General features: G+C 40.5%; 1 pseudogene; it reads right to left on the bottom strand.

Annotated features, from left to right (window-relative positions):
- Nucleotides 1-223: 223 nt before the first annotated feature.
- Nucleotides 224-26,752, bottom strand: LOC102867413 (annotated as a pseudogene).

Here is a 26,752-nt window from a genome sequence, read left to right as displayed (position 1 = left end):
CAGGGCCCGGCGCGCATGCTCCGCTCCCGGAGGGGGAGGGTCGTGCCAGGGGTGTCGCGCGAAGCCCGCCGGGAAGCGGCCCATTCTGCGAGCCTGTCTCAGGTCAGTTCGCGCGGCGGGCTCTCCGGCGGTGGCGGTGGCGGCAGGGCCTCTCTGGGGCGCTGGTGGCCTGGGCGGCGTCTGGCGGGGTGGGGGTGCGCTGACCGTGGGCCCGGGCGGTGACTCACGCGGCCCTTCCTTTCCGCCCGCGCCCCTTGGGCAGGGCGGCTCCTCTGCCATCTGCCCTGCGACGCCCCGTTTGCATCTTCTCGAGGGCGCGGTACGGGAAAGCTTTGGCAGGGAGGACCCCAGGCGGGTAATTTGTCCACAGTTGGGTTTTTGAGTCTTGCGGGAACAGGGCATTGTGACCATTTCCACTGATTTGGCCCTGCTCAGTCATTGAGATGGCATGGCTATGTTAAGCATTGTTGAAGTCTTTGCATTTTGCTGACCACGCTTCCACTCAGTACGGAAGCTAGAGAACTATGATAATGCTTCTAGATTGCTTTCTCAGTGGGATGTACTACATAAACGACCCAGTGTAGGATGTGTAAACTTAAAGCCCCTTGAGGGGGCAGTTATATACTTTCTTTTGTACTCTTTACAAACGATAAACCATGCCTGTGCGTAAGTTGTTGTGTGTTGGCGAGTCGTAACTGACTCCATAGCTGATGCTCCGACAGATTTTCACAGACAGAAAATAAATCACTTAGGTAGTGCTTTTACCATCAAGTCGGAACGGACTCCAGTGGGTTTTCAGAGGCGGTTTAATCACGTGGGAGTGACGGGGAACTTTCTAGTTCTTACTCAAAGAGGCCTCTGGACCTCTTTTGGAAATCATCCACTTGACAGGAGGAGACTCCATCCTCTTCCCTTGGAGCAGCCTGTGGATTTGAACCACGGGCCTTTGGGATTGCAGCGCAGCTCCTCCATGGAGCAGCACAGCTTCTCACCCCTAGGCCACCAGAGTGCCCTAGCCAAACACCTGAGTCACTGAGGCAAGCCCACTTTCAAATGCCAAGGGACTGAGCTGGCCTGATGTATTTATAATGGTATCTTTTGACATACCAGGGGCTTTGTTTATTTTGTTAAAGAAGAGGCTATAAAATCCCGCAGATTTAACCCTGTTGAGACTGCAGTCAATCTCAAATCGGGATTACCATACATCATATTTTGGAGGCTATAAATATATAATGGGAGCTCTTTTGGTGGTGTCCAGAGGGAGAGTCTTCTGGTGCTTCTAATCCACCAGCTGTGCTGCTGAAGGGAGAAGCCTTTCCAGATTCTTCCCCTGCACACCCGCTGGAGGTTCAGCTATGATACAGTTTGAACTCAGCGTAGTAAGAGAAGTCTTCTGTGGGAGGAGACTGCCCATCCTTCTGCCAGTGCATAAGCACTAGGTCACAAGAACTAAATTGAAGAGAATTTTATATTATTCTCACAATATTCTTTAAAATGTAGCCTGACAACCTGGGTTACATTCAGTTACAATTAGCTTCATCTAATTGTATACCTAAGAAATGTTCTGATGGTATAATCCTTAGCAGGGACTGTACTTGCTAAGCAAAAGATGGTCTGCATCTGAAGATTTATTGTTAGATGTTGTCAAGTCATGTACATACGACTCACAGTGCCTCATCCTGCACCATCCTTGAGATTTCCCCTGAACTCAATCCCATTGTTACAGTCACTGTGTCCCCTCCACTTTTCTCAGCATATTGTCTTTTAATGTCCTTTTCCAAGGGCTGGCTCCTTGTAACATGCCCAAGGTATCTGAAATAATGCTTCACTATCCTTACTTCTAAGGTGCATCCTAGTTATACTTCCTCTAAAACAGATTTGTTCTTTTGGCAGTTCATGTCATTGTTGTTACAGGCCTTCAAATGGAAATAGATTCAGTTGACCCTTCAGCAGGTTTTCAGGGAGCTCTGGTGGCTTAGTGGTAAGGAACTGTGCTGCCAACCTAAAGGTAAGCAGTTCGAATCCCCCAGTTGCTTTGTGGGAGAAAAGTAGACAGTCTCCCCCTGTGTGATTTCCTGCCTCTGAAAACTGGCCAGCTAGGGGGTCAGTTATGGGCCACTCCTGACTTAATGGTACACAGCAACAACAAATCACCCAGGAGGATCTTTCTCCAACAGAGCAGTTAGTGGATTTGAACCTTGGGCCTTTGGGTTGACAATACAGCCCCTTACCCGTGAGATCACTAGAGCGCCCTCCTTAGTGTTATATTCCCTCTACAGTGTACCTTTGCTATTATCATTAACAAGTTTTTGTTATTCATTGTCCAACTTGCAGATGGATATACAACAATTGAAAATACCATGGCTTGGTAGCTTAGTGGTTAAGGAGTTGCTCTGCCAGCACAGAGGCAAGCAGCTCCCATCCACCAGCCACTCTATGGGCAAAAAATGGGCAGTATCCTTTTGTGCAATTTATAGCCTCAGAAAACCCTCTATGCATCAGTTCTGACTCTGCAGAAAAAAATTGCTTAAGTGATTGGATCAGGCAAACCTTAATCTTTACATTGACACTCTTGCTATTTAGCCTTTTAAAGAGGTCTTTGACAGTATTTACAAGCTGGAGAGTTGATGGAGAGTTTAGGTGTGCTATTCTGGTAAAAATGATCCTTCTTTACATATGCGACATGGACTACCAAGGGAATAAATGAATATATCTTGGAAGAAGTGTCACTAGAGTGCTTACATTCTTGGGATATGTTATCAGAGGGACTAGTTTTTAGAAAGGGACATTATGCTTGGAAAAGTCAGAGTCCTCGAAGGAGAGGAAGACTCTCAAGGAGAGCCTTACACTCTGGTTGCAACAGTGGGTTTACAGTATCAGCACAGCGGATAGTGAGGATGGTGCAGGATTGGGCAGGATTTCAATTCTGTACATAGAGCACCAAACACCAATAGCAAGAAGCTTTCTATTAACTTTGCTAAAGAAACCATACTCTGTATTACATTCAAAGCAAAAATCTCTTCTAGCTCTACTCAGAGAGTTAGCCTTGTTGAACAAAAATTTGAAGTATCGAATTTTTTACTTGTTAATATTATAATTTCTCATTGGGGGGGGGGGAACCTGAACAACCTTGAAGTTTCACAAGACAATGCTTGACATTAAAAAACAATTAGGTAGTAAATACTTTTGTAAATTTTGAGAAAAATGGTTTGAAAGTTTTATCTTTGCCCCTGTTCATCTGTTTCTTTTTTTTATTTGGAAAAACATATTGGGGGTACAAGGAGGTGAGGGTTGGGAGCAGAAGGGTGAGGATGGGCCAGGATGCAGGTGCAGAGCTGCACAGTTTGGTCGGTGGGGGGAGCAGGTGAAGGAAATGATGAGGGTCCAGAGGGGACCAGATGCTACAAAGGAATGACAAGCATTTTCCAATAGTAATTAAACCAACTGTCTTATTGATTTGGGAATTGGATGCTGACTCTCTGGCTTCTTCATACTGAACAGGGGTGTAGATGTAAAGGGGGGAAGGGAGGACACTTTATCACCTTATTGGTGGTCTTGGGTTAAAGCTGCTTGCCTTCTTGCTCTGTTAGAAGATATTTTCCTGTCATTTACTCCCCTCTGGACTGCAAAGTGTTTTCCCAGTTGGGTCCAGTGGGCATGGCTGGTTGAATCCAGAGACTCCATCCTCCTTTGCTTCCTTAGCTGTCAGTTGTATTTCCTTTTTGTCACTGGCACTGAGTTCAAGGTCAATTCTGGAGTAAAACTCAGAGTTAAGGTTACCTATAGGAAAGGGGGCAAACCTAGAGAGAACAAACTTGTGAGTTATAAATAGAAGGGCGTTGAGGGTGTTGCTTTCAGGTTTACTGCGGGGGGTGGGGGGGAGGGTGGCAGAAGGTGACCTAGGTAATATTGGATACCCTAGGCATTCTTTTTTTTTTTTCCTCCTTCCCCACCCAGGGGTCAGATGGCACAATCTGGGGACTGAGGAGCTCACCCTGAGGGCTGCAACGGCTCACCCTGAGCCGAGGGCCTAGGGCAGCCCGCCCGGGCAGAGGGCCGTGACGACTCACCCCGAGTACTTGATGTTTTTCAATAGTTTAATAGTATATATTGGATTGATATGCCACATTTTGTTTATATATAAATTGCTGAACATTTGGTTTATTTTCACTTTATGGATCTTATGTAGAATACTGTTAAGTACATTTATATACAAATTTTTGTGTGGGCATGTTTTCAGTTATCTTTAGTATATACCTAAGAATAGAATTCCTGGGCCATATGCTAACACTTTTAATTCCTTGAGGAACAGCAAAAGTACTTTCCAAGGTGGTTGCACTAGTTTATATTTTCATCAACAGATGTATGAGAATCAAAATTTTTCCACATCTACATCCTTCACAGCACTTGCTATTATCTGTCTTTTTTTTTTTTTTAAATATTATCAGGTTCTGTCTTTTCACAGCCTAGTAGGTATAAAGTAGTATCTCATTGTGGTATTGATTTGTATGTTTTTATGGCTAATGAATCTGTTTTGGGAGAAGTGCAGCCATAGTGCTCTCCTCAGACGTGAGGATGGTGAGACTTTATCACATATACTGTGGGCATGTTTTCAGAAGGGGCTAGTTCCTGGTTCCTGGAAAGGTGGAGGATCAGTGAAAGAGAGGAAGACTCTTAATGACATGAACTGAAACAATGGACGTAAGCAGAGAGATGATGATGATGAGGATGGCACTGAGTGGAGCAGGGTTTCATTCTTTTATACTTTGAATCTCTGTGGGTCAGAGTCAGTTTGGTGGCACCTAATCACAGTAGTGATGTTGAACATACTTGTATGTGCCTTTTAACCATTTGTATATCTTTGGAGAAGATCCCTTATCTAATTTTTTTTTTTTCAGTTCAAGTGTGCTGTGATGTTAAGGGTAGGGTTTTTTAAAATGTTTTTTATTGTGATCTTAATGAAAGTTTATAGAGAAGTTGGATTTTCATTCATTCATTATTGCACATTTTCCTCTCTACCCCCCCCAGTTCACTTTATTTTTATAAAATTTTATTTTATTAATTTTAATGAACATTTACAGAGATTTTGGATTTCCCTTCATTCGTTGTTGCATTTTTCTCCCTGCCCACACCTCCAGTTCACTTTAAAAAAAAATTAATCCATTGTTGCATAATTTCCTCCCTTTCTTCCCCAACACTCCCCCGGTCCCTTTGCCATGCACCTCTTATTCTGGACTGTTGTCATACAGTCAATGCCTGATCATATATTCCTTTTAAACAGGTCTTTCCTTTATCTGTTCCAATGCAGTGTTCATTATTTATCCCCTTTTCTTAGTTTCTCCCAACCCCCATGTCAGTCCTATTTTATAACAAGGCATTATGCAGTATTTGTCCTTTGTGACTGAGATACTGTGCTCAGCATAATGTCCTCCCAGATCACCCATGTTGTGTAATATTTTATGAGTTCCTTATTTTTCAGTGCTACACACTATTCCATTGTGTGTCTGTACCATAGTTTTCTATCCATTCATTTGTGGATGGACACTTGGGTTGCTTCCATCTCTTTTCTGTTGTGAATAATGCAATAGTAAACATGGGTGTGCATACGTCTGTCTGGGTGGCAGCTCTGGTTTCTTTAGGGTATATTCCTAGTAACGGAATTGATGGGTCAAATGGTATTTCTGTTTCCAACTTTCTGAAGAAGTGCCAGGCCGCCTTCCATAGTGGTTGTATCATTTTATACTCCCATCAGCAGTGAATGAGAGTTCCAGTCTCTCCACAATCTCAGCACCATTTGTTGTCATCTACCAATTTTTAAGTTCATAAGTATATTTCAAACCCTATGAACAGCTTCATCTTGCTTGGATCCACAATTTACACCCATGGTACCAGCAGTCAGATAATAAGGAGACACATTGCACTGGGAAAATCTGCAGTTAGGGACCGTTCCAAATTATTGAGGAGTATTGATGTCTGTTTGAGGCCGAAGGCACATCTGATTCAGGCCATAGTCTTTCCAGTTACTAGCTATGCATCAGAGACCTGGACAGTGAATAAGGATGACAGGAAAAGAATTGACGCCTTTGAGCTGTATTGTTGGAAAAAGAGCACTGAACATCCCATGGACGGCCAAGAGAATAAATAGGTATGTCTTGGAGAGGTGGCAGCTGGAGTGCCCTTTGGAGGCAAGAATGATGAGGCTTCACCTCAAATACTTCGGTCATATTGCTAGGAGATGCTATTCCTTGGAGAAGGACATGATGTTGGGAAGGGTGGAGGGTTGGCGAAGGAGAAGAAGACCCTCAACCAGGTGGATTTACACAGTGACTGCTGCAATGGGCTTTTGTGTGAGGATGGTGCAGGATAGGACAGGGTTCAGATCTTTTGTTCGTAGCGTCCCTATGAGTCATACTCAACTCGATGGCACCTAACAACAACAATAACCAATTTTTAAATTGGGCTATTTGTCTTTTTTATAATTGAGTTTTAAATTCTATATTCTAGATAAAGTTTTGAATTATATAGTCTAGATACCCCCCCAGAAAAAACCCTCATTGCCTTGGAGTTGGAACTAACTTATATTGTTAATCCTTCAGTGGGTTTTCAGAGGCTATAAATTGCATCAGAGGTGATTGCCCACCTTTTTCTCTTGAAGAGCAGCTAGTGCCTTTGGGTAGGCAGCACAACTATCTACCTACTAGGTCATCAGAATCTCCATATTCTGGATACATATTCCTTATTGGATATATGATTTGGAAGCCATTTTTCCCATTCTATAAGTTGTCGTTTTTTTTTTTGAGGATGAAAGGCACCCAAGCGTCACGGACTCTCCTTCATAGGGTCACTATGAGTTGCCTGTGACTCGATGGCACCTAACAACAACAACAACAACAACAGTGTCTTTTGAAGGATGAAATATTTTTCTTTTAAAAAAATTGTGGTTAAATATGTACATCATAGAAGCTGTCATTTCAGCCATGTTTAGGTGTTCAGTACATTAATGGTATTTACAATGTTGGAAGGACAGGAGTTTTAAATTTTTATAATATCCAGATTTACATGTTTTTGTTACTGCAGTTTTTGGAGAGTTCTCTTTGCTCTTCCAGATCTGCAGTAAAGTGCTCTGGATATGCGGGGGAGGGGGGATCTGTAAATCTGTATCTCATTTAAAGGGACAGTAATTTATGTTTGTGCCTCTTCTGGGAGTTTTATAGTTTTCCTTTCATAATTAAGTTTTTTATCCACCTGTGTTATTTTTTTTAATGTGGTGTGAGGAAGGGATCCAATACTATTTTGCAAATTGATATTCATTCATTCAAATACCATTTGTTCAGAAGACTGTTCTTTTCCCTTTGAATTGTGTTTTTACTTATTGAAAAATCAATATATTGTAAATGTGAGGGAATATTTCTGGATTTTTATTTCTGTTTCCTTATTCTTAATGTCTTATACTAGTGTGACACAATCTTGGCTAGCATAGCTTTGTAGGATGTTTTGAAATTAAAGCATGTGAGCCCTCCAACTTTGATCTTCTTTATTTAAGATCATTTGACTACTTTGATTTTCTTGAATCTTGATAAAAATTTTAGGGTCAGTTGTTAAGAGGCTAGGTGGAATGTTTATGAAATGATACTGAATCTGTAGATCAACTGGAGAACAGTACTGCGTATCCTGTGGAATGCCAAAAGAACAAACCAGGTATGTCTTGGGAAAAGGGTAGCTAGAATGATCCTTGGAAGCAAGAATGGTGAAGCTTTGTTTCACACACTTTGGGCATATTGTTAGGAGGAGCTGTTCCTTGGAAAGGGACGTCATACTTGGAAAGGTGGAGGATCAGTGTAAGAGAGGAAGACCCTTAACGAGATGAATTGACATAGTGACTGCAACAGTGAATTTAAGGGTGTCAGAAATGATGAGGATGATGCAGAATAGAACAGTGTTCAGATCTGTTTTTATAGGGTCGCTATGAATGTACTCAGCTCAACAGCACATAACAACAACAACAAAGATCAATTAATTGGATGTCAGTTTAAAGACAAAGATGTACCTAACTAAGATCTACCTAACTCAAGCTATGCCACTTAGAGTTTCTAAATATGCATTTGAAATTTGGACAGTGAATAAGGAAGACCAAAGAATTAATACCTTTGAACTAAGGTGTTAGTGATCATCATCTCATTATGACAGTTAGAACTAACTCATGGGTGACCCTTCAGAAGATTCTCAGAGACTATAATTCGCACAAGAGGAGAATGCCTCTTTCTTCCACAGAGCAGCCAGTTGATTTGAACCACCAGAGAGGCACCAACTTTGGGTTAGCAGTGAAACACTTTGGAGAAGTGCAGGCAGGATACTCCTTAGAGAATAAGATGGTAGAACTTTGTCTCTCACATGATGCATGGAGGCATCATGAGTTGGAGTTGACTTAATAGCAACTTAAGAGCAAAGCCTTCCTCATTCTAACTCTTCATAAATTAAGCTACTGCTCTGTGTCTACATTTTTCGGCTGCTTTCACAAAATCTTTTCCATGTTAGATAAACAACTATGAAAAGCTCTAACCTACAAACACAACAGATCGTATAGAGCTTGTCTGGATTCTGCAGGTCCTGTAAGTAGAGTGCCTTTCTTCAGCTTTACCTTCTGACGTTTTGGTGGTTCTGAAAGATTTGGTGCTGAAAGTAGAGAATGTGCGTTCAGATTCTACTTAACAATTGTACCAGGGACACAGCGCTGCATGCATATCTTGTCTATCTTTACAAGGTTTTAAAATGCTGTAAAATCTACCTACATGAAAGATGCCATCTAATTATACATTTTTATTTGCCCTTAAATGATAATAAAAGTGGGAATGGTATGTGTTGAGGTTGTATCATTTCACCATAGTTATGCAATCTGTATGCTGAGGAAATAATTTGACGAATTATATGAAGAAGCAGGTGGCATCAGGATTGGAGGAAGACTCATTAACAACCTACTGTATGCAGATGACACGACTTTGCTTGCTGAGAATGAAAAGAACTTGAAGCACATTCTGATAAAAATCAAAGACCACAGCCTTTATTTTGGATTATACTTCAACAAAAGCAGAAAAGCAGAAATTCTCAGAACTGGACCAATAAGCAATATCATTGTTTTTGTTATTAGATGATATTGAGTCAGCTGCAACTTGTAGCTATTCTGTGCACAACACCCTGTGTAATTCTGCACCATTGTCGCAGTCTCTCCTGTGTTTAAGCAGTTGTAAATGCCCTGGCTTAGGTCAGGTACACCCTTGCTCTTCAATACTTTGAGGAAGCCCTTGGCAGTAGATTTAACCAGTGTACAATTTGATTTCTTCACTGCTTCTTTCATGAGTAGAGAGGTAAGGGGGCCTAATGGATTAAGGAGTTGCACTGCCAACCCAAAGGCTACAGTTTTACTCTACCAGCTGTTCTGGGGGAGAACAATGGGTAATCTTCCATATGATTTACAGCCTCTAAAAATCTGCTGGAGCTGTGAATTGCTTCTGATTTGACAGCTACAAGCTTTGATTATGGATCCAAGTCAGATGAAATCATTGACAGCTTCAGTTTTTCACTGTTTATTATGATGTTGCTAATTGATCTACTTATGAGAATTTAGCTTTCTTTATGTTGAGATGCAATCTGCATCTAAGACTTGGAACTCCATGAATAATTTCTTCCAGTTCTCACTTTCAGCAAGCAAGATTGCATTATCTGTATAGCATAGATTGTTGATGAGTCTTCCTCCTATACTGATGTTACATTCTTATTTATATAGTTTATATTTTCAAATTATTGGCTCTGCATACAAATTGAATAGACATGGTGAAAGGATAAAACCTTGATGTATATCTTTTCAGATTTTAGACCTTGCAGTATTTCCTTGGTCTATTTGAATGACTGTTTCTTGGTCTGTTTACAAATTCCATATGAAAACAATTAAGTGTTTAGGACTTCCATTCTACTAAATATTATTCATAATTTGTTATGACCTACATGGTCAAATACTGTTGTCGTATATAAGGCACAAGTAAACATCTTTCTAGTATTTTCTGCTTTCAGCCAAGTTCCATCTGAGCAACAGTGCTATCCCTCATTCCATGGCCTCTTTTCATTCCAGCTTGAATTTTGAGAAGTCTATCTAGTGCTCCTACCATTTAAAAAAAATTATTTTTTTTCTATCTATATTTGTTCCCATTCCAAAGAAGGGTGATCCAACAGCGTGTGGAAACTATAGAACAATATCATTGATTTCACATGCAAGCAAGATTCTACTGAAGATTATCCAAAAACGACTGGAATAGCACATCACCAGAGAACTGCTGGAAGTCCAAACTGGGGTTAGAAGGGGTCGTGATAGTAGGGATATTGTAGCTAATGTTAGATCGATATTAGCTGAAAGCAGGGAATGCCAGAGGAATGTCTATCTGTGTTTCATTGATTATGCAAAGGCGTTTGACTGTATGGATCATAACAAACTGTGGCTGATTGGGAAATCCCAGACACTTGATCGTGCTAATGTGAAACATATACTTGGATCAAGAGGCAGTCGTCAGAACAGAGCAAGGAAACACTGCATGGTTCAAAATTGGGAAGGGCGTATGCCTGTGATGTATCCTATCTCCATACCTTTTCAACCTGTGTGCAGAACAGATTATCTGTGAGGCTGGGCTCTGTGAGGAGAAATATGGCTTCAGGATTGGTGGAAGATCTATCAACAATCTGCGATATGCAGATGACACAGCCTTGCTCGCTGAAACTAGGAGGACCTGAAGCGCTTGCTGCAGAGGGTCAAGGACTGCAGCCTTCAATATGGATTGAGGCTCAATATTAAGAAGACAAAGATTCTCCCCACTGGACCAATTGGCAGAATGAGGATGGATGGTGAAGAGATTGAGATTGTTCACAACTTTAGTTTGCTTGGCTCCACAGTCAACACTCTTGGCACCAGCAGCCAGGAAATTAAAAGAGGTATGGGGATGGGAAAGTCTGCTGTTAGGAACATCTCGAAAGTACTGAAGAGTAATGATGTCCTTCTGGAAACTAAGGTGCGTCTGATACAGGCCATGGTCTTTGCAATCAGTTGTTATGCGTCAGAGAGTTGGACAGTGAATAGGGATGATAGAGAATTGATGCCTTATGGACTGCTAGGAGAACAAATAGGTTTGTCCTGGAGAGGGTGAAGCCAGAGTGCTCCTTGGAGTCAAGGATTCTGAAGCTTCGTCTGACATACTTTGGGCATGGTGCAAGGAGGGACTGGTCCTTGGAGGGGGACATCATGTTTGGCAGAGTGGAGGGACGCCACAGGAAAGGAAGACCCTCAATGAGATGGATCGATTCTGTGAGTGGGGTGGTGGGAATGAGTGTGTTTGAGACGGTGAGGTTGGCACAGGACAGAATGGCATTTAGGGCTCTTGTACATAGGGTCGCTATGGGTCGTAAGCGACTCGATGGCACATAACAACAACAACAACAACAACAAAGAACTTGTGAATTCAACACTTAAAAAAACCAAATGAACACCAGACAAACAAAAACCCATTTTAAAAATAGACACAAAGCTTTGAATAGATACTTCTTTTAAAAAGATAAATTGCCAAGTAAGCAAACCTAAGGATAGATGCTAAAAATGTAACTGCTGAAGAAAATGCAGATAAAGATTACAATGATATACCACATCATACTTGGTAGAAATGGCTATACTTTAAAAATAAGAGAGGAAATAAATGTTAGGAGTACATGGAGAAATTAAAACTCATCCATTACTTATGAAGATGTAAATAGTTACAGCTGTCAGGAAAAACAAGTAGTTCCTCAAAAAGTTAAACACAGAGCTACTATATAAGAATACCTTTAAAAATTAAAAACTTAATGCCTACTAAAAAATTTTTATGTGCATATTTTAATGGTCATGTTAGTTAAGTCAATCATAATAGTAAAAAAAGTCTAAATAATTTAAAAGCTCATCAACGAATGAAGAGATAAACAAAAAATACATAGTTATGAAAATGATTGAACTACTGCTGATTCATGCTCCAATAGGAAACATTATGCTACGGGGGCGGTGGGGGTGGGGGCGGAATCAGAAACAACAGATCACATATTGTATGATTATATGAAATGTCTAACAAGTAATTCATGATATTGTTGTTAGGTGCCATGAAGTTGCATGATAGTGGCCCTATAAACAACAGATCTGAACCTTGCTCTTTTATGCACCATCTCTGTCACACATAAGCTCATTGTAGTGACTATGTTAGCCTATCTTATTGAGGATCTTTCATCTTGCTGACTCTCTACCTTTCCCACTATGATGTCTTTTTTGAAGTACTGACCCCTCTTGAAAACATGCCAAAAGTATGAGACCATCCTTGCCTCTAAGGAGCACCTGGTTGCACTTTCTCCAAGACAGACTTCTGTGGTTGTTTATTCAGTGCTCTTCTATAATGCCACAATTCAAAGGCATTGATTCCTTTTCAGTCTTCTTTATTCGTTGTCCAACTTTCAGAAGCATAAGAAACAATTGAAAATACCATGGCTTGTACAAAGCACATGATAATCCTTAAACTGACATCCTTGCTCTTCAATTCTTTAGAGAGAGCCTTGACAACAGATTTCCCTGATGTAACACTTCTTTCTTGCCTACTTCTTCTATGGGTGTTGATTGTGGTTCTAGGTAAAATGGTGAACGCGTAGAAATTATACTTGATTAGTGGTTGTCAGAGGAGAGGGAACAGGGAAGGTATTTAGATTAACTTGACAAGTCTTGGGGTTTTTTTGAGTGGGTGATGAAAGTGGGGATTAAAATAATTGAAATAGTTACATGATGTTGTTAAAGTGCTAAAAAACTATTGAATTACATACTTTAAGATGTTGTTGAGTAGCATAGAGTCATAACCGACCCATAGCTGATCCCTACAGTGGGTTTTCAGAGGCAGTTAATCGCACAGGAGGAGATTGCCCACCCATCCTTCTCCCATGGAGCATTTGATGACCTTCAACTGTGTACCTTAAGGATTGCAGCCTCTTGCCACTAGGCACCAGAGCTAGTGAATTTTTTTTGTGTGTATGTAAATTTTATCTCAATATTTAAAAAAGTTTTGCTTTAGAGTTAACGTCCTTGTATTGTATCTGCTTTCCTACTAAAATAATTGAATGCCACTGAGTCAGTAGACAAAGTCATGGAGCAATCAGGAAATTGTACCAAGGTAAAACCTTTTTACTGTAAAATTATTTTCTTTCTGAATATGAGATATTTTCACTGAAGAATTTTAAAGATGAACTGATGTGACCTCATTTATAAAGATCACATAGAGCCTTGATAGGAGGGAACGTGCATGACATTGATGAACATGGTTAGGTGGTTATCCAGTACTTGAAATATGTAATAGTAGCCTGTAATAGAACACATGGTAATGGAGTTGAAGAGAACTGAATAGTTACCTACGTATTATGTAGGTGGTTGATATGAGGGGTAATGGGAAGTGACTGGCTATAATAAATCCTCTAATGTGGAGAATTAGGATAGTTTAGACCATGTCTTAGAGAGAAAATAAACAGTTCCTTTTTGGGCAAGTTTAGTTTGAGATCCTTAACCAAATATGTGTTCCTAAGGGGGGAATTATATTAATGATACTATAGTTCAAAAACCTGGAGATCTGAAGCATAGCTATAAATAGAGATGATAATTAAAACAAGGAGATGAGAATGAATAGACAAGGCACAGACTAAAACATTTGCAAAAACTTATAAAGCTGTTGTATACAAAATATCTAGAGAGAAGTCTTAATACTTACTAAGTTAAACAACAACAAATCTTAGTAAGTAAAATAACCCAGTTACAAAATGTGCAAAAGATCTGAACAGGCCCCTTATCAGAGAAAACATACATGTGGCAAATAAGTATATAAATACATACTCAACATTACATGTTGTTACAGAACTGCAGATTAAGAATGTCCAGAATCTAAAACAAACACAAACTAAACACTAGAAAGAATATGAGGAAAAAGAAATTTATTCAATGCTTCTGGGAATAAATTCCAAAATAGTACAATACTTTGGAAAACAACCAAGCTTTCTTTTAGAAAACTAAACATAAGCTTATACCTACTTCAAAACCTGCACATGGATAGTTATTACACCTCTTCATAATTACAAAAAATTAGAAACAATTAAAATGCCATTCATACACCTTTTCATAATTGCAAAAAATTAGAAACAATTAAAATGTCATTCAGGCAGTAAATGTATCCCATCAACAAATGAATGGATAGAAAAACTATAATATATCCACACAATGGAATACTACATAGCACTGAAAAACAAGGTACTAATAAAATATTTCACAACATGGGTAACCCTGGAGAACACTATGCTGGGTGAAATATCTCAATCACAAAAAGACAAATATTGCATAAGGCCACTGTTGTAAAACACTACTGACATCGGGGTTGAGGGAAGACTGAGAAAGAGGGAATAAATAATGAACACTGCATTGGAACAGAGGAGGGAAAGAACTGTTTAAAAGGATATATGATTAGCTATTATTTGTTTGACAACAGTCCAGAACAAGAGGTGTATAGCAAAGTGAACTGGGAGGGGTGAGGGATGAGGGAGAAAATGACACAACAACGAATAAATATTTTAAAAAGGTGAACTGAAGTAGTTCTGGTGGCCTATTGACAAGAAGTTGTGCTGCAGTCCTAAAGGTGCACGGTTCAAATCCAGGTGCTCCACTGGAGAAGGTGGGGCAATCTCCTCCTGCACCAGTTGGATCTGATTTGATGGTACACAACAACGACAAAACAACGAAAATTTTAAAAAGTGAACTTGGGTTAGGAAGGACAATGTGCAACAATAAATGAATGAAAATCCAACTTTTCTGTAAACTTTCTAAAATCACAATAATAAAAAAAGAATGTATAACTAACTGTGGCACATCTGTATAATGGACTATTATTCAGTGATTAAAAAAATGAGTTACCTACCTATAAAAATTCATAGAAGAACCTTAAAAAAGATACTGCTAGGCAAAGCAAGCCCATCTGAAAAAGCTTCATACTGCATGAGTCTAACTGTATAGCAATCTGGAAAAGGCCAAGCTGTGTTGTTTTAGCATCCTGAGCTGTCCCACAGCTTATGCACACTTCATGGACTCTGGCTTTAAGTGACAGCTAGTCTTCTGTTGGGGAGTTATGGTGGTGTGGCCCATAGGGAGCTGAGCTGCTAACCTAAAGCTTAAATCCACTAGGATTTTAATCTCCCTGAGAGAAAGATGGGAAAACTCCTAAATCTTTGGCTATTTCAGTGATTTCTCTGTTATTTTTCATAACATTATTTCTTGGTCCAGCTTGAAATATTTGATAGGTGATAATACCTTACCAATTTGAAACCATTTTATTAGCAGGAATTAAGGATTCTTTACATCTTTAACCATCTCTTCCTTTCATTGTATAGTAAGCAACATTTTAAAGAACTCATTTCATGATTTCCTCATCTATACATTTTGTCACATTGTATTGTTACCTGATAGAGCTTTAGCTCAGAGACACTTGGTTGCAGGTAAGAGTTAAGAAAAATTTAGGGGAGAAAACCCCAATTTTTTTAAATACCGATTTTAATGTTAGAATTCTTTTTTTGCATGTATGTATGTATGTGTGTATATTTTTTAAAAAGACTTTACTTCTTTTTCTCTGTGGGATGTTCTGTGAAAAGTTTGGGAATGATATATTTTGTCTTTCCCGTAGCATGTGATAGTAATGATATTGTGCGATAATTTCCGCACTCTGTTGGGTCACCTTTCTTTGGAATGGGAACAAATACCGATCTTTTCCAGTCAAGTCGCCAGCTGGCTGTCCTGCAGATTTCTTGGCACAACTTAGCACATCCAGGACAGTGTCTGTTCGTTGAAATATGTCAATTGGTATGCCGTCAACTCCTGGAGCCTTGTTTTTTGCCAATTCCTTCAGAGCAATTTGAACTTCCTCCTTCATCACCATAGACTCTTGCTCGTATGTTATTTCGTGAAATTCTTCGTCAGCCAATTCCTTCTGACACAGTGACTCTGTGTACTCCTTCCATCTTTTCTTGATACTTCCTGGATCATTTAACATTCTGCCCAAAGTATCCTTAAGTATTGCCACCCATGGCTTGAATTTGTTTTTCAGCTCCTTCAGCTTAAGAAACATTGAGCGAGTTTGGCCCTTTTGATTTTCTGACTCCAGCTCTCTGCACATTTCATTATAGTATCTTGCTTTGTCGTCCTGGGCTGCCTTTTGAAATTTTTTGTTCAGCTCTTTATTTCTCGGGTTCTTCCTTTAGTTTTGGCTGGATTTAGAAGAGATCGTGTTACTAGGGATAACAACAACAACAACAACAACAACTAATGTTAGATGCATCTTGACAGAAAGCAAAGAATACTAGAAGAATGTCTATCTGTGCTTCATTGACTATGCAAAGGCTTTTGACTGTGTGGATCACAGCTTGCTGTGGCTGACTCTGAGAATGGGAATCCCAGAACATTTGACTGTGCTAATGTGAAACCTATACAAGAGGCAGTCGTCAGAACAGAGCAAGGAGACACTTGTTGTTGTCATCGTTATGTGCCTTTGAGTCACTTGCGACTCATAGCGACCTTATGTGCAACAGCCCTAAACCCTGCTCTATCCTGTGCCAATCACACTGCCTCTGACACACTGATCACTATTATCCCAGTCACTGAATCAATCCACCTCATAGAGGACCTTCCCCTCTTGCACCTCCCTCCCCTCCCAAGCATGATGTCCCTCTTCAGGGACTTGTCCCTCCTTACAACATGTCCAAAGTATGTCAGATGAAGCCGCAGAATCCTTGCCTCCAAGGAACAGCCTGATTTAACCCTCTGCAGGATGAATCTGTTTGTTTTCTTGGCAGTCCATGGTATTCTCAATACTCATTTCCAGCACCACAGCTCAAAGGCATCAATTCTCCTTCTCTCCTCCCTAGTCATTGTCCAACTCTCTGATGCATAATAAGTGATTGCAAATACCATAGCCTGTATCAGATGCACCTTAGTCTCCAGAGTGACACCATTGCTCTTCAGTACTTTGGAGAGGTCCCTAACAGCAGACTTTCCCATCGCAATACATTGTTTGATTTCCTGGCTACTAGTGCCAAGATTGTTGACCATGGAGCCAAGCAGACTAAAGTTGTTAACAGTCTCAATCTCTTCACCATCCATCCTGATGCTGCCAGTTGGTCCAGTGGTGAGATTCTTTGCCTTCTTGACATTGATCCTCAATCCATAGTGAAGGCTGCAGTCCTTGACCCTCTGCAGCAAGCATTGCAGATCCTCCTCAGTTTCAGCGAGCAGGGTTGTGTCATCTGTATAGCGCAGATTGTTGATAGATCTTCCACCGATCCTGACGCCACACTTCTCCTCATAGAGCCCAGCCTCTCGGATAATCAATTCTGCATACAGGTTGAAAAGGTATGGAGATAGGACACATCCCTGGCATACACCTTTCCCAATTTTGAACCATGCAGTGTTATCAAGAAGGGGTTCCATCAGGGATGTATTCTGTCTCCATACCTGTTCAATCATTATGCAGAACAGATCATCTGAGATGCTGGGCTGTACGAGGAAGAATATGGCATCAGGATTGGTGGAAGAGTCATCAACAACCTGCGTTATGTGGGTGACACAACCCTGCTTGCTGAAACTGAGGAGGACCTGAAGCACTTGCTGCAGAAGGTTAAGGACTGCAGCCTCCTATATGGATTGAAGCTCAACATCGAGAAAAGAAAGATTCTCACCACTAAGCCAATTGGCAGCATCAGTATGGATGGTGAAGAGATTGAAATAGTTAACAGTTTTAGTTTACTTAGTTCCACAGTCAACAGTCTTGGTACCAGCAGCCAGTAAATCAAGAGACAAATTGCATTGGGAAAGTCAGCTGTGAGGGACCTCTCAAGAGTACTGAAGAGCAACGACATCAGGCTGGAGACTAAGGTGCACCTGATCTGGGCTATAGTCTTCGCAATTACGTGCTATGCATCAGAGAGTTGGACAGTGACTAGGGATGATAGAAGGAGAATTGATGCCTTTGAGCTGTGGTGCTGGAGAAGAGTGCTGTATATACCATGGACTGCTAGGAGAACAAACAGGTTTGTCTTGGAGAAGGTGAAGCCAGAATGCTCCTTGGAGTCAAGGATTCTGAAGCTTCATCTAATATACTTTGGGCATATTGCAAGCAGGGACTGGTCTTTGGAGATCAACATCATGTTTGGCAGAGTGGAGGAATGGTGCAGGAGAGGAAGACCCTCGATGAGATGGATCAGTTCTGTGAGTGGAGTGGTGGGAATGAGTGTGTTTGAAACGGCGAGGTTGGCACAGGATAGAATAGTGTTTAGGGCTCTTGTACATAGGGTCGCTATGAGTCGCAAATGACTTGATGGCACATAACAACAACAACAACAGCAACTCCTGTAGCAGTTCACTCAGAATACCAGTTTATATCAGCTTAGCAAAGGCCCAGGGTAGAAACTAGAAGGCCTGGTAGTAAAGTGGTTAGATGCTCAATGCTAACTGCAATTGCAGCAGTTCACTCATCAGCAGCTGCTAGAGAGAAAGATATGCAGTCTGCTTCTCTAGTCTTGTGGTGGTGGTATTGTGTACCATAACCGACCTCTAAATGACCCTCTGGCAGGTTTTTCAGAAGCAGTTAATACTACTGGAGGAGATTGCTCTAACACAGAACAGCTGGTGGATTAGAACATGTCTTCAGGATTGCAGTGCAGCTTCTTGCCACTAAGCCACCCGTGCTTCCTATGTAGTCTTAGAAACCCTATATAGAAATTGTGCCCTGTCCAATAACAATTGGTATGAGCCAGAATTAGCTAGACAGCAGTGATTTGGTTTGGTTTGGTTTGGTTTGGTTTGGTTTGGTTTGAATAAAAAGCTGGACTTTAGGAAGAAACACAACCTTCCCTGCTGAAAATGAAGAATTGAAGCACTTCCTGATGAGGCTCAAAGACTGTAACCTTCAGCTTGGATTACCCCACAACATAAATAAAACAACTCCTCACAACTGGCCCGATAAGCAGCATCATGAAAGATGAAGAAAAGATTGAAGTTGTCAAGGAGTTCTTTTCACTTAGATACACAATCAGTATCCATGGCAGCAGCAGTCAAGAAACCCAGTGACATAAAGTATTGGATAATGTCCTGCAGAAGTGCTGAAGAGTAGAGATCTCACTTTGTGCAGCACGATAGGCCCGAGCCAACCCGTGGCATTTTCAGTTACCTCATGAACTTCAGGCACGTTGTCATGAGGCTCCAGCTCTTGGAAAAAGACATTATACTTGGAAACATAGAGAGTCAGCAAAAGAAAGGAAGAGCCTCAGTGAGATGGACAGTGAGTAGCCAGTGGGCTTGAGCATGGCATGGATTGTACGGATGACACAGGAGCAGGTGGTGTTTTGTTCTGTTGTTCAGGGTGTCCCTCTGAGATGGAATTGAGTAATTTGGGCTAATGCCAAATGTCTCTCCCACACTATATTATATTTTCTGTAACCAGTAGAGAAGTTGGTTTAATGTTAAATCTAGCATTTATCAACCTTGTTGACTATGAAACCTCATTATATTTTAATATTTGTGTAGAAATTAGTCGTCCATGGAAAGAACTCTGGAAAATTCTGCCTGAGCCAGCATCCACCGTATTTCCAACGTCATTATTTTAGTATAGAACAATGATTCTCTGTTTATAATATTGAATACTATTTTTATTTACTTGGTGACCTTTTCTTCTTGAAAGCTTAGTATTTTAATGTCAAAGTATTTTATATTCTTTTCACAATAAATTTTCCTAGACATTTTTAAAAATCCAGCATCACTGTACCATACATTTGAGTGTCTGAAATAACTGAAATAACTATTTTATTATGTGTCTTAAAATTATATTATCATAAAACTGTATTATAAATATGATAGAGATCTTTGAGGTAATGTAAGTAATCTCATTTATTATTTTACTAGTTATATTGCTTAGTGCTGTGGAACATGATAATAACTTATATTTCAATTTGGTCTTTGGATCTGCCTTTGGTGGGTTTGTTTGGTTTTTGTTTTTGTTTTTTTAATTTGTGTGCATATTTGTGAATCACATTGTTTTTTCACACAATCATTCATAAACATTTGATTGCCACTAAAACGAGACCACCACCGAGATGTCAGCCAGCCAGCCAGCCAATGGCTAGAGTGGAGGGAGACTCCCAAGGCCCCTGGGCTCCGTTTTTCTTAAATGTTTCATTTTATTAAGTATAATTGAAGCAGATATTGTTGTGATTAAAGCATTTGACCAAGATGGCTTAGACAGACTTCTGGCCCACCAAGATTTCCAACACAACAGCTGGTACTGAACAACTTTATCTGAAGGAATGGTACAAATTAAGTGGGTATTTTGATACAGTTTATGTTGTTGTTGTTATGTGCCATTGAGTCGTTTGCGACTCATAGCGACCCTATGTACAACAGCCCTAAACCGTGCTCTATCCTGTGCCAATCTCATTGCCTCTGACAAACCCATCCCGAGTACCCCAGTCACCGAATCAATCCACGTCATAGAGGGTCTTCCCCTCCTGCACTGTCCCTCCCCTCTGCCCAGCATGATGTCCCTCTCTAAAGACCTGTCTCTCCTTACAACATGTCCAAAGTATGTCAGACGAAACCTCAGAATCCTTGCCTCCAAGGAGCAGCCTGGTTTAATCCTCTCTAGGATGAATCTGTTTGTTTTCTTGGCAGTCCATGGTACATACAATACTCTTCTCCAGCACCACAGCTCAAAGGCGTCAATTCTCCTTCTGTCCTCCCTAGTCATTGTCCAACTCTCTGATGCATAACAAGTGATTGCAAAAACCATGGCCTGTATCAGGCGGACCTTAGTCTCCAGAGAGACACTGTTGCTCTTGAGTATTTTGGAGAGGTCCCTAACCGCAGACTTTCCCATCGCAATACGTTTTTTTATTTCCTGGCTACTGGTGCCAAGAGTGTTGACCGTGGAGCTGAGCAAACTGAAGCTGTGAACAATCTCAATCTCTTTGCCATCCATCCTGATGCTACCGATTGGTCCAGTGGTGAGAATTTTTGTCTTCTTAACATTGAGCCTCAGTCCATATTGAAGGCTGCAGTCCTTGACCCTCTAGAAAAGGTAAAATAAACAATACATGTAGGTGGCATGGTGGTGCCCATGGAAGTCACTCCTGTGGCTGTGGAGGAGCTGGGCTAAAGCTTTGCTCAACTCACGTCATCACTGTGTCCCAGGGTGTATGTCAAACAGACACTCTGCCAGGCCCAATGCCGGGGCACCCATCATGCGCAAGATAGTTACATTGTCACCCGGTTGCTTGATGGATCTTACCTGCTCATCCAGGTAATGTGTCTCAATGAAGTCACAATAAGGAGAGCCGTTCTTGTAGGTGGCCATTTGTACACTTCCAGTAGGGACTGGTTCACACTTTTTTCCAAGTGTAGTGCGCAGTCCATTGCATTCAGCCTACTCTCCCAGTCATCAAGGTCTGGTTTCTTAATATCCTGAAGGAAGATGCAGCTTTTCTCACTGGTTCTGAAATTCCATCTGATCCTCAGCATATTTCCTCTCCTCGTCGGATTGGTGGAGGAAATATTTGACAAAATTCTTCAAGGCCACATCATCACAGTGAAAGTAGTCAGGCAGGGATAGGTTGATATAGGAGGCGTAGAGCTCCAGGTTGACCTGATGGTTGATGGCAGCTGCCGAGTCCTGGTCATAGTTCTGGTGCATCTTTGAAAGGGAGGTGATGGAGAGGACTGGCTAGAAATGACCGGCAGGGAGGTCCTGGCAAGTGCTGGGTTCCATTCAAGCACTGTTGAAGCAGGAAACCGTGTCAACTCTGCAAAGACTGCCTCTTATTGTTGTTTTGATTTGCATCGCTGTGATTTGACTCATTAAGAAAAATTAGAATCCCAGAACACCTAACTGTGCTCATTTGAAAACTACACATAGACCAAGAAACTATTGTTTAAACAGAGCCAGGGATACTACGTGATTTAATATCATGAAAGGCGTGTGTCAGGGTTGTTTGTATCCTTTCTGCATACCTCTTCAGCCTGTATCCTGAGTAACTCATTTGAAGACCTGAACTCTATGAACAAAAGCATGGCATCAAGATTTGATGAAGATTCGTCAACAACCTGTACTAAGGAGATGACACAACCTTACTTACAGAAAGTGAAGAGGATTTGAATCACAACTGCTGAAAATGAAAGATGACTGCTTTCAATATGAATTACATCTCAGCATCAAGAACACAAAAACCGTCACCACTGGACCAGCAGGGAACATCATCATAGAGAAAAGATGGAAGTTGTCAGTAATTTCATTTTACTTGTATTCACAGTGAACCTATGGTAACAGCAATCAAGAAATCAGAAGATCTGTTGCATTGGGGAAATAGACCAAGGACATCTCTAAAGTACTCAAGAGCAAGGATCAATCCCAGAGGTACATTGTTCGAATCCACTAGATGCTCTGCTGGAGAAGGAGGGACAATCTCCTCCTGTACCAGTCAGATCTGATTTGACGGTACATGCACAAAAATAATAAAATAATATTTTTTTAAAAAGAGTAAGGAAATGAGTTGTTTTAGTTTTTTATTGGTTTGCTTAAAAAGTTCATATTCATTGTGTTTCACACTGTTCTTCATTCACATTGTATTTCATGCAGTCATTCTCAAGTATTAGGTTTTTTCTTTTTTTAATTGAAATTTTAATGAAAGTTTTGGATTTCCATTCATTCATTGTGTTCTGCATTATGTTTTATAAAATTAATCACCATTGGACCTTGCCCATCATTACCCTGTCTTTTCATTTGGATCCTTCCCATTTCCTTTCCTCCTCCCCTCACCCACCAAACTGTGCAGCCCTATGGTTTTGCCCCTACCCCCTTGAGTTCCCATACATGTTTTACTAGTTATCCTTCTATTTTTACAAAAATGGTCTTATGCAGTATTTGTCCATATCAGACTGTGTTAGTTCACTCAGAATAATGCTCTCCAGCCTCTTCCAAGTTATGTAGTGTATTTCAAAATTGTTGTTCCTGAGTGCTGCATAGTTTTCCGTTGTGTGACTTTACCACAGTTTCTCAATCCATTCAGTTGTGGTTGGACCTTTGGGCTGTTTCCACGTTCTTGCAGTGATGAATAATACTGCTTTGTCAGACAAGGGTCTGATAACAAAAGTTTACAGAATACTCCTGAACCTCCAGAAGAAAAAGACTGATAACTCAATTACAAGATGGGCAAAAGACATGGAAAAGCTTTTCACAGAAGGAGACATTCAGGTGGCCAACAGACACATGAAGAAATGCTCAAAAATCATTGACAATAAGAGAAAGGCAAATCAGAACCACAGTGAGACACCATCTCACCCCAGTAACAGTGACAAAGTTTAATAGAGCAGCAGGCAATAAATATAGGAGAGGATGTGAAGAGTTGGGAACTCTCATACGCTGCTGGTGGGATTGTAAAATGGTGCAGCCACTCTGAAAGACAGTTTGGCTTTTCCTCAACAAGTTGAACATAGAAACTTCGTTTGACTCACTACTAGGAATATACCCCAGGAAGAGAGGATATTAAACACTAAGGTGCACTTGATCCAAACCATGGTATATTCAGTTACTTCTTATGCTTCTGAAAGTTGGACAATTAGGATAGCAGGAGAAGTGATGCCTTTCAGTTGTGCATTGGAAAAAGAGTCCTGAATATCCCATACACTGCTAGAATAATAAAACAAGTCTGTCTTGGAGAAGGTACAAACAGGATGCTCCTAGAGGCAGGGATGATAATACTTGGGCTCACATACTTTGGGTATATTGTCAGGACTAATCCTTAGAAAAAACATCATGCTGAAAAAAGGTGGAGGGCCCTTAACTAGATGAATTGACATAGTAATTCCAGATTGTGACAGTGCGTACGATTGGCTTAGATATCTTGTTCATAGGGTCACTGTGAGCCACAGTTTACCTAATAGCACCTGAGAACAACAACAGTTTGGCTCTGTGTCTTCGAAAATGGTATGAACACTACAGCATACTTACACTATTAGATAAAGAACTGGAGGCTGAGCCCTCATATTGGGAAATACAAAATGAGGAGGAATAGTTGTTAACAGACACTAATAATTGGAACATGGATTTTATGAAGTATGAATGTAGGAAAATTGGACATTGCTAAAAAATAAATGGAACACATAAATATTGACATATCCTAGGCATTGGAGAGCTGCGATGGAATGGCATGAGTCATTTTGAATCAGGCAGTTGTGGGACCTGCTAGGCTGATAATGAAAAAGTGAGGAAAAATGGGGTCAAAAAGACCATTTCTAGATCCATCTGAGATACATGAGTGAGTAACAGCATGCACATAAAAAGAACACCTGTTAAAATCACTGTCCTTTAGATATGTTGTTACATTCCATCAAGGAGCCTACGACTCATAGTGACCCTATGCACCATCAACTAGAGTGTAAGGAGGAAAAGGAAGATTTCAACCAACTTTTGCAATCTGAAGTCAATTAAGCATATAACCAAGATTCAATAATAATAACTGGTAACTGGAATGAAAAGGTTGTGAACAAGGAAAAGGGATCAGTATTTGTAAAATAAGGACTTGGTGACAGAAATGAGGCTGGGGATGGAATGAAAAAAATTTGTACAATCAATGGTTTATTCATTGCAAATACCTTTTATAAGAAGCATAAATGGCAACTAGACACATGGATTTCATCTGATAATAATGCACAGGAGTCAGATGCCAGTCTAGAGGCTAAGAGTGTGACAGATTCAGGTCATGGTCTCTATGTTGCTTGCTCAACATCTCAAAGTTGGACAATGAGTAAGGATGACAGAAGAATCGATGGCTTTGAGTTGTGCTGGAGAAGAGTACTAAATATACCAAGGATGCCAGTGCTGGAGAAGAGTATTAAATATACCAAAGATGCCAGGAGAACAAACAGGTCTGCCTGGAGAGGCTGAAACCAGTTTGCTACTTGGAGGCAAGGATTTTGAAACTCTGTTTCACATACTTTGGGCATGTTGGCAAGAGGGACCAGTCCTTGGAGAAGGACATCATGCTTGGAAGGATAGAGGGTCAGTACAGAAGAGGAGGGCCTGGATGAGATAGGTAGATAAGAGTGACTATGACAATGGGGGCAGATGTTTCCAGACACTGAAGTTGGCTCAGGATGGGGCAAGGTTCAGAGCTATTGTTCACAGGGATTCTATGAGTCATAGTTGACATAACAATGCCACTAGGTGTGTGACCTTGGCAAAGTTATTTCATTTCATTAAAGTTCTGTTCCTAAAAAAAGCAAACATAATATCTTGTGGGATAGCTATGCAAACTCATTAAATACCTTGAATGTAGAAGACTTTTCCAACTCCCCTATAACATGTATTTATTCCCCTAAGGTGATAGGTACTATCAGTTCTATACCGTAAATAAGTTAGGAAAGATGAGTAAAATAGACTAATTTAGAATTTGAACTTTCTAAGTCTTATACTGACATCAGGTACATTTCCAATAAAGTCAAGTTTTCAGGGACAGGTTGTATAGGAGTTAAAACCAGTTTCTGGCTTTCCAGCTGACATAATAAGCAAAACCTGACTGGGGAAACATAGGCCTATTTATTAGATTACTTATTATTAATGTTAAACTAGCTTTGTGCTGACTTCTGTTCTTTTTGAAATGTCACTGTTGTCATTTAAAATCTGACAGTCCTTCAAAAGCTTCAGGTCAAGAATAATTACTTAAACCATTTCTTAGCGCTTGTTAAGTCTCTTTCCATATGAAGTCCTTCTCTGTCTAGCAACCAATCCGAAAGAATAAATGTAGGATGTAGTTATTTATATTCTCACATTTACAAAGTATGTGTGTGTGTATAATAAAATAATTTTATACTGGTTTATATACAAATTTCATAAAATTTTTATGATTATTGCATAGGATAGGACAGGGTTCAGCTAGGCTGCTCATACAGTTGCTATGAGTCATACTCCACAATTCCTAAAAACCACAGGTTACCAACAAGGAGCTCTGGTATCCCAGTGGTAAGGAGCTGTGCTACAGTCCCAAAGACATACAGTTCAAATCCACCAGCTGCTTCATGGGAGAAAGATGGATAATCTCCTACCATGCGATTAACTGCCTGTGAAAATCTGGAGGATCAGCTATGGGTCGATCTGACTTGATGGCACGCAGCAACAACAGGCCACCAACCACACATAATAGGATAAAGCTATCTCACAGGCTTTACATTGACCACCAGAAGAAAAAAATCTGTCATAGAGGAATGCAATAAAAATAAGAAATTGAAGAAGCTACACTGCAATCCCAGAGGTATGCAGTTTGAATCCACCAGATGCTCTTCTGGAGAAGGAGAGACATTCTTTTCCTATATCAGTCAGATAAAATTTGACAGTACACACACACACACACACAATAATTAAAATTTTAAAAGAAAAAAATGGCGGTAAGGATAGTGAAACCTCATTTCACCTATGTTTGGCTGTTGTCATCTGGCACCAGTCTTTCAAAAAAAGTACGGTGCTTGGAAGAGGTAGAGGATCAGTACAAGAGAGGAAGATCCTCCATGAGCTGACTGACACAGTGAAAGCTGCAGTGGACTTGAACATGGCAGAAGTGAGAATGGTGCAGGACGTCTCACTCTGTTCAT

Source organism: Elephantulus edwardii, unplaced genomic scaffold, assembly GCF_000299155.1.
Source record: "Elephantulus edwardii isolate Elephantulus edwardi_28Jun2011 unplaced genomic scaffold, EleEdw1.0 scaffold00324, whole genome shotgun sequence".
Classification (NCBI taxonomy): domain Eukaryota; kingdom Metazoa; phylum Chordata; class Mammalia; order Macroscelidea; family Macroscelididae; genus Elephantulus; species Elephantulus edwardii.
The sequence above is the reverse complement of the archived record's forward strand: the minus strand, read 5'-3'. Positions and strand labels throughout refer to the sequence as shown.